Genomic DNA, 9,723 nt, shown 5'->3' on the forward strand with positions numbered 1-9,723 from the left:
TTCCAAACATACAAAAGGCAGAGCAGCCACAAAGTAATGCTACCTTAAATGGAAGCAATATTAGGTTGGGTGGGTGGGAGAAAAAGGAGCTGCTCGCCGAACAGGTAGCAAAAGTGGCGCCAATACTTAATTGCAAACACTACGCATGGCAATGCGCAAGGAATGATAACTCCCGCAAACCTGTGCATACAGGGATCATGTCAAAATTTATTTCATTATAATAAAAACCACTTTGATTCAAGTCCTGTTATCAATAGAACAAGTAATCAAAGTGACGTAAATTTTATTGACAAAAAATACATATATACACATAGAAAATGATTAAAGAATATTAGAAAAATAATAGTAAGAAAAACCCCGAATCCCAAACTTTGTTTGAAATATTAACTGATTTGTAACATATCTTGAATTGGATGGTTAATACTAGTAACAATAATACCAGTCTACTTAGCATTGGGAAATGATTTACCGAAGAGGACCATGGTATCTAATAAATTTGAAAAGTGAGGGTCCTTATATCTTAGCACTGCATCACTCGACCAGTATCCAATTGCTTTGATCTGATCTACCGGCACACCGATCCGACTTAACCAGGTGGCTCCACCACGTCGAAAAGAATTACCCTTGATGTTACTGTCATCGATTCCTGCTTGTAGAAGTACGGAATGTAGCTTTTGGCGGAAAATGATGCAAGTAAAAACGGAACCTTTTCCTGTGAAAAGAAGGGGCCCAAAAAGATCCGCTCCTCTTGTAAGATGAAGGCAAGCCTGCAGGGCTGATGCCGGACACAATTCCCTATTAAATTGAGAAAGGATAACATTAAGTTCCCGCTCTCGGAATTGAATTGTCTTTGTATGCCTTAAGCAAAGTAGGTAGCCCTATGAATAAGGCATCTCTGACATGTTTTGATGTCTCAAAAGGTCCTGTAATTGCAATAGTGCCTGGACGAAGCAGACCAAAAAGGCTATTAAACAAGCACACCAAAAGCCCATGTCGTCAACTGATGAAAAATCCAGGAAAAATCTCATCCGTAGAAGATGAGATGGTGTTATCGAATCAACAGGAAATTGGGCTGTACCCAATTCTCGCTTAATACCCATGAGCAAATATTTCAACTGATAATCCTCTGGAATAGGGTCTGGTAGATCACAGAGTTTGTGCATGTGTGGTATAATATTCAAGTATTGCTGAATTGAACAAAATTTGAAACACTTCACTTTTGCCAAGTAAGTCGCATATAACTGTAACATTTTTGAAGTCGCTAGTAGTGGGGGCACTCTAATATGGTCACAAAAATCCAGGTAAGTATTTATGTGAGTGTGATAAGTGGAAGTTGTTGAGTTATATCGAATTAGCCCATGCCTTTCTTTTCAAAGTGGATGCTTGGTCTTGTAGGGACTGTACAGTGAATCCACCTGGCAAAGATAAATGGTAATGACATACGAGACAACAATGTTACAATTGAAAAATTATAATGTTGCAGGGAAGACACTAAGGAATACAGTTTTGTAAGTTGTCCCGGCTCATGAAGACGGGAACATGCATCCCCAATGTTGTTTTGTTTGCCTGGTAAGTATTTAGCACTGATAACACAATTATACAGGGCAGATATCCAGAACAGAATGCGGCACATGAACTGTACAAGGGGAATCCTGGAAGTTCCTTTGTTAATCCACGACACTGCAGAAGAATTATCACTATGTATCATCACTTTACTATTCACAAAGTATTTACTCCACCTCCACACGGACAAGAAAACAGCAATACATTCTTTAACATTAATATATATTGCCATGGCACAAGCTGGTAGATCCAATGGCCAATTAATGTAGAAGTAGTCTCCATTGTAGTATCCTCCACCTCCCTCGGAAGAAGCATCTGTCTGGAGTGAGGTGATGGAGCGTGGATCCTGTATACGACAGGTGCCATTGAATATCGACATGAATGAGATGTGCAAAAAAATCATCAGTGATCAACACTTTATGACGGAGAAATGTACGACCACCACATACCACTTGGGAAGCCCAATTAAGCTTTCCAATTAGTGTTTCTGTCTAACACTAGCTCGCTTTCTCCGAGAAAAAGTTTCCAGTAAATTGTTGAAATCTTGTAGCTTTGATGTTGGTAAGGATAGAGTCATAGTCACTGAATCTACTACCACCCCCAGGAATACCAGCTGCTGGGAAGGACCTTCAACCTTGGACCAGTTAATAGCAAAACCTAGCTGTCTATGGAGGCTAAGAAGTGTATATAATGCTCTTGAACATTCATAAAAGTTTTTTTTCCAAAAATCAAAAAATTTAAAAAATACAAATAAAAAATACACTTTCTTAAAATTCTACAAACTTGTGCACTAAGCTTTTGAAAAATTTGAGGGCTTTTGGCACAGCCAAAAGGAAGCTTAGTGTCGCACATATATGTTGGCGATGTAGCATTTTAAAACTGCCATTTTACCCTGTAGCCCAATAGTTAGAAGGGTGAATAGGGACTGATCTATATGCAGACTAGGTCTACCTTTGCAAGATAACAACCTTCACTAATAAGCTAACAACTAACAACACGTAAATCCATGTATGAAAATGAAGTATCCGACTGTACATAATTATTAATATACATATGCAATGGACGACTAGCATCATAGATAAGCCTAACCTTAGAATTTGACTTTGGGATAGCTCCTAAGGCACTAACAATAGTAGGTTTGACACAAGTAGCCACATAATTTCCATTTGACAATTCATACATTATCTGTTTCTTAACTTGATCAACTTGATCCCCTATTGAAAACATGACTGGTAATTATCAACTTCACATGGGACAGGTCGCTGTTCAGCTCCCTCATCAATAATTCTAAAGCCCTCTTTTATCCCCTCACATAAGAAGATGCGATCAGAATCATCTTGTAGATAAAATTCCCAAACAGAGTACTTTAACCCTAAGGAGGAGTCAGAGCAGCAACCCGTCCAATTCCCTAGTTTTTTGGGTGAGACAGAGCATTATGATTTTGTGAATAACAAACAAAACAACAATGCTGCAATTTACAGTTGGTAAAGTCACATGTTTCCATATTAAATTTCATGCAAATCTCTTTGCCTTCAGGTGTGCATGGGCCACGTCCTTTCTGCTTGGAGTTACTCTCCTTCTTAGCATTTGTTCCCAATGATCCTTGTACGGTCTGCATAGTGAGGCTGTTGGGTTTAGAGGTCAGTTGAAAATCCTGAAGGTGAGGACGAGACACACCCCATCGAAACTTTTCCTTAAATTGCAGTTCCCAGTATTCACGGTCAAAGAGAACGACACTTCCTTTGACGTACTTGTGGAATAAGCGATTAAAGACAGGCGAGACGTTCCTTAATAATAGATAATTTTTTCTCAGAGTTTGTCATTGAAGTATTGCTACTTAAACATGTTTACTCACAAAAAATTGAGGTACCTTACCAGGCATTTCTGCAAGATACCAGGGATAGTTTTTCTTATATACTCCTTTGGGGAAGAAAAATGATTTTCCAATTTCAAGTGTTTAAGTGTTTAATTTTTTTAAAAACATTAAGAAACTGGTTTAGAAATCAGAATGTTATTAAAATTTTGAATATTTTTCATACATTACGAAAATATATATAACAGATTTTGAGGAACGTCTCGTCTGACCTTAATGTATTTGGGTAGTTGCTAAAACGCGGAACGGAAAATTTTTGTCAAACAAATAACATAGATTCGATATAAATCACATAAAAGAGCAATATTCTTGTTGTAAAAATCATTTCTGATAAAAATTTATTGTAAACTATTATATATTCATGAGTCATACACACCCTCCGTGAAAAAAATGGTACTGAAAGAAATTCAACCCCCCCCCCACACGAAATAGGATTTTCGTGTTTGGGCAAAGGACATATGTACTGGTGTCTCATAATATAGCGGTATTTAATCCTTTTGCATAAAAAGTGTTATTCCAATTTGTTTACTTTAACTTTCATCAAGTACTTTCTATGGCCTAACTTTTTAGTGTCAAATTATTTCTCTAATTTGCAATGTTTAATTTGTTGTCTATTTTTAAAACGGGAAGTCTTATTTATCTCCTAAATTGGATAGTCTCATAGTATCGCGGTATAGGAAAACATGGAAACCTGTGGCTTACGTAGACTTTAAATTTTATTTTTATGAACGATGTAATTCTACATGAAAACTAGAAACTCTTGTTGCTACAGCAACAAAAACGGTCTTCCGTTCTCCTCTATTTATCTGTATGTATGAATTTTTATCTATGTTTAAAAAAGGCAAGATTCCTGACGATACTTTAGACAAATAATAGTCTTAATAACATTTACAAAAAATCATTTTCAATTTTTATATCACTTCCTGTGATGACTGGAAGTGACGGCAGACGGATTTTACGCTATATCTGTTGCCCAATCTTAATGATTTATTATTCATATAAGTTTTGTGTCTTGATCTAGTACAGTTTAATTTAAGAGGTCTCGTCATATTAACATCTCATTTTGAGGGCAAGAAATCACGTGACCGGAAGTAATTTTTTCAAATGATATTTGAGGTTACTCTAGACATTTCAGTCTGAATGACATGTCCTAAGATCATTTCAAATACTCTTTTTATAAAAGATATTTATGGTTTAGTATGATACTCAATTTATGCGGTTCTCTCTCATGACCGGAAATTGTCGATTTTGTTTCCAGTGGGACTGATATATTTCAAAATTACAAATAAGATGCTATAATGTATTACTAAGAAAGATTCCGTAAAGAAATATTGATTTTTTTTTTATTTTATCACTTCCTGTGACAACCGGAAGTGACAGCCGCACGGACGATGTTAACCCAAATGGATGATTTTGCTTTCTCATCAAGCTCTTCCAATCCTATAAGTTTGGTGTCTTAATCTTTTACCGCTTTCAGGATCTAGCTTTGATAACGTCTCATTTTGTGGACAGAAAATCACGCGACCGGAAGTGAATTTAAAAAAGTTATTTGAAATTTCTTTAGACATATGCAGTCTGAGTTACATAACCAAAAATCATTAACAAATACTTTATCTACAAAAAGTATATATGGGAGAAAAAAAATAATCAAATTATGTAGTTTTTCTCTTTTAACCGGAAGTTGTCGTTTTTGTTTCCGGTGAGACTGATATATTTTAAAACTACAAATAAGATGATATAATCTGATGTAAAAAAAACATTTAATTAAAGAAAAGTTGAAATTTTCGATTTTATCACTTCGGTGACGACCGGAAGTGACGGCAGACGATCTTATCCTAACTGATTTAGCCTACTCATCACGATTTACCACTTGATTAAGATTGGTGTTTTAATCTCTTACCGTTTACGAGATCTAGCTATGATAACTTCTCATTTTGAGGACAGGAAATAACGCGACCGGAAGTGAATTTTACAAAGATGTTTGACGTTACTGTAGACAGTTTCAGTCTAAATAACATATCAAAAAATCATTACAAATACTTTATCTATAAAAAATATTTATGGGAAAGAAAAAATACTGAAAATATGCAGTTTTTCTTTCATAACCGGAAGTTGTCGTTTTTGCTCCCGGTGAGACTTACATATTTTGAAACTACAAATAAGATGTTGTAATCTGATGCAAAAAAAGTTTCATAAAAGAAAAGTTGAAATTTTCGATTTCTTTGATCACTTCCTGTGACGACTGGAAGTGACGGCGGACGATGTTAACCCAAATGGGCTTGCCTACTAATCAAGATCTATTACTTCTATAAGTTTGGTGTCTTAATCTTTTACCGTTTCTGAGATATGACTCAGACAAAATTATTTTGAAAAAAGCGGAAATCGGACATAACTGACGACCGGAAGTAAATTTTGAAAAGATGAAAAAAATGCCTGAACGTATTTTCAATCTCTATCATCCCTGAAAATTTCAAGAAAATCCGTCCAGCCATCTCTGAGAAATCCGTCTGACCAGAAAACGGCCAAAAAAAAAATAATAAAAAGAAACAGTGGAATAACTATAAGGTCTTCCGTCTGAAACGGAAGACCTTAATTAAACAATTATACAAATTATAGATTTTCAAACCATGAACTTTATTATGGCTTTTACCAGGTTATGAAATCAGCAATCTTAATATAATAAAAAAAGGAATGGAAATCTAAAAAAATTACGTTTTATTTGAATCAAAAAAATTTACCGACGCATGTTCCATACTTTTTAACCATATCAAAAGTTTTCATCCGAACGATAAACAGATAGCATTTTAACAGAAAGGATATGAGCTATGTATCTGAATTTTTGGAATAAACCGCGTTACAGTGTAACCCGCGATATCATGAGAAGCGAGTATGCCCCTTATTTTGGCTTGTCAAATTTGTTGTATGTTGGAAATTTTTAACTGATCCCACCCCCCCCCTTTCAATTTGTTTCCAGTGTCAAAGTCTGTAAAAATTAGTTATGATATTCATATGCACGCAGGGTCGAATTCGCGAATCATGAAAGGGGAGTGGCAGTTTCGGGTCTGTGTAGCACATAGCCACAATAAAAAATGGTTTATTAAACCTTATATATATTTTGGACACAAAAGGGGGCATACCTATTACAACTTCTCAGACCTTTCCGATGAGCGGGAAAACAAACTCATTTTTTACGGGTCATTCATATACACCTCCCCTCCCCCCAAAAAATACACACATATGTACCGCAAGCAAACAAAATTTAACTTCATTAAATGCAAAGATTCTGTATTATATCTACCACATGAAAGTTTTCCATCCAGAATTTAAATATATAGAAAGCGACTTTATTTTGAATAAAATTTTAATAACCAGTGTGTATAAGAGATGTTTATTCGAGCTTGCCGTAAAGGTTTGCCCTAAACGTAATATTAAATAATTTTTTTTTTACATTTTATTTCTCTTTCCATGGTTCATATAGATACCAAATATTTAACCCCCCCCCCCCCCCCCCCAGTCAAAACCTATTTACTACGGAAATGTTCGGTCAAGTTGACATCCTCACACTTTTTGTGAATGTAATTAATGTAGTATCAGGGACCTACAAGTATACTAAGTTAGTATATAGGTCCCTGGTAGTATTAAAGTTAGTGTAAAAAAATAGTACTGAAAGATGTTAGAGTTGGAACTTATCCCCCTACCCGAATCAAACAGTTGTTTTCTTTTTGTGTTTTATCCCCCCCCCCCCTCCAGAACCAAACAATTGTCTTCTTTTTGTGTTTTTGCTTGTCAAATACTTTTCAAGTTCGTTCCCCCCTTTTCAAATTCGATTCTAGATGACTGCTATGTTAGCGATTTTCGTAAATAAGAGACTGAGCATGACAAAATCAACTTGTTTTTAATAGTGGGGGATTGAATATGTACAAAATAGATAATTTATGATAAAATCTGTGTATTTTAAGTGATTTAATCCAAAATAATACATTCCGTTTTCCGTTCCGTTCCGCTTTCCGTTCCGTTTTCCGTTCCGCGTTTTAGCAACACCAATGTATTTGGTATACTCCAGGTAGTCGCGCACTCCCTGGTCATCTAGTTCCTGATTAATGATCATTTCCTGCATAATGGCAGCATTACCATAGCCCCACTGTTCAATGGACAGTTTATAATAGTCACGATCAAGCTTTTTGTTAACCTTCACTCATGCAGTGTTGGTAAATAAGTGTGAGAAGATCATCCTTCTCTTGTTGCATAATGGGATCAAACCAAACGTAGTTATGAACGAGTCTTACTTTCCCTTTAGTACTATATGGGTTTTGTGTAAATGCAGTAGAAACATGAGAGGGGAACAAGTTCATAAGATTACTGAGGTCAACCGTACCTTGCGGGGGCTGTACATTCAGTGTAGGTTCGACTCCAGAAGCAGTCGCATTCGCCGGTGCGTGAGTTGTACTTGAGCTTTGGCCAGGGCTGTCTTTCTCCTGCATGGCCGCTATAGTTTGTTTGCAGGCATCAATATTCTGAAGGAATTGCATCTTTCTTTCATGTAATTCTAAGGTCTGGAGCTCCTTCTCTAAAACGAGTATTTCACTAGAAATATTTGGGGCTCTTGGGACTGCATGTATCCGTGGCGTGGTGGCCCGAACTTCCTCTGTTGATACCGTTGTTGCCAAGCCCCCGGAGGCCACTAATTCTGCTTGGCTGTCACTCATTTCGTCTGACGAGTCGTCGCACGATCTTATAAGGTCAAGAACAGTCCGATCTCTTGGACGAAGATCGTATGGGTGACCCTCCTGCATGGAGATAAAAAGGAGCTGCTCGCCGAACAGCTAGCAAAAATGGCGCCAATTGATACTTAATTGCAAACACTACGCATGGCAATGCACAAGGAACGATAACTCCCGCAAACCTGTGCATACAGAGACCATGTCAAAATTTATTTTATCATAATAAAAACCACTACAATACGTGAACCGTATACTTGTGTTTCTAACCAGAATTCAATTAAAGAAAATTTCTAGGTTTAGAGAATATTCATGTAGGTTCGTTCACATTTTTGTTCATATGATCTTGTCTACTTTGACTGACTGTACTTTCACAGCAAAATTGTTAAATTTTATCTCCGATTGGCGTATAGTTTTGTCATTTAAAAGAAGAGGCCCACGGGCCTTATAGGTCACCTGAGTATCATGTAACAACTTTCCAACAATTGAATTTGATTCATGTTTTAAACCAGAGACAGTGAAATTTTTAAAGAGGCACCAATGTTTATTATAACTATACACTAATTACCATGCTTACTTTGGTTACTTAATACCCACAGGTAGATCAGAGTAACAAAGAGAAAATGCATTTCAACTTTATAACCTGGAAATTTTAATATCGTAAATTTTATTTCATCATAAATGGTTGATTAATACTTAAACCAGATTTCAAACCATTAATTTATTTTCAGACTATGTAACCCTCACCCACCCCAAGTACCCTGACCCAGGGGCCCGGAAATTAACCATTTTGGAAGAGGCACCTTTCATCATCATTACTTTGTACTTAGAACATTGGCATAATACCCAGGAGCAAAGGAAAAGGTTTTCGAAGAATTCATGAATTTCCACTATATAATCACTAGAGCCCCGCCCTTAACTCCAAAACCCCTGACCCTGGGGCCCTGAAATTCACAAATCTGGAAGAGGCATCCTTCATCATCATAAATTTTTTACATAGTTCATTGGTTTAATACTCAGTAGCAGAAGAGAAGATTTTTAAAGAATTAATATATTTTCACTATATAATCAATAGAGCCCCACCCTAACACCAGAACCCTGACCCTGGGGCCATGAAATTCACATTTTTGGAAGAGGCACTCTTATTCAACATAACTATGTACTTGGTTACTGGTTAGTTTGTTTAATACCCAAGAGCAGAGAAGAAGATTTTCAAAGAATTTATGCATTTTCCCTATATAATTAATAGAGCCCCGCCTTAACACCAGAACTCCTGACCCGGGGGCCATGAAATTCAAAATTTTGGAAGAGGCAGTCTAATTCAACATAACCACATATTTGGTTTGTTTATTAAATACCCAGGAGAAAGGAAAAATATTTTAAAAGAAATAATTCATTTTCACTATATAATTAATAGAGCCCCGCCTTAGCACATAAGAACACATGACCTTTGGGCCATGAAATTTAAAATTTTGGAAGAGGCAGCCTTATTCAACATACATGTATCTATGTATTTGGTTTGTTTATTAAATATCCAGGAGCAAAGGAGAAGATTTTCAAAGAAATAAT

The 9,723-nt window shown here is 36.2% G+C and overlaps 1 pseudogene; it reads right to left on the reverse strand.

The window, feature by feature from the left end:
* Positions 1 to 443: 443 nt before the first annotated feature.
* On the reverse strand, positions 444 to 8,229 carry LOC134228597 (uncharacterized; annotated as a pseudogene).
* Positions 8,230 to 9,723: the final 1,494 nt, after the last annotated feature.

This window comes from Saccostrea cucullata, unplaced genomic scaffold (genome assembly GCF_032062105.1).
Source record: "Saccostrea cucullata isolate Sc308-1 unplaced genomic scaffold, CSIRO_AGI_Scuc_v1 ctg4917, whole genome shotgun sequence".
NCBI classification, from domain to species: domain Eukaryota; kingdom Metazoa; phylum Mollusca; class Bivalvia; order Ostreida; family Ostreidae; genus Saccostrea; species Saccostrea cuccullata.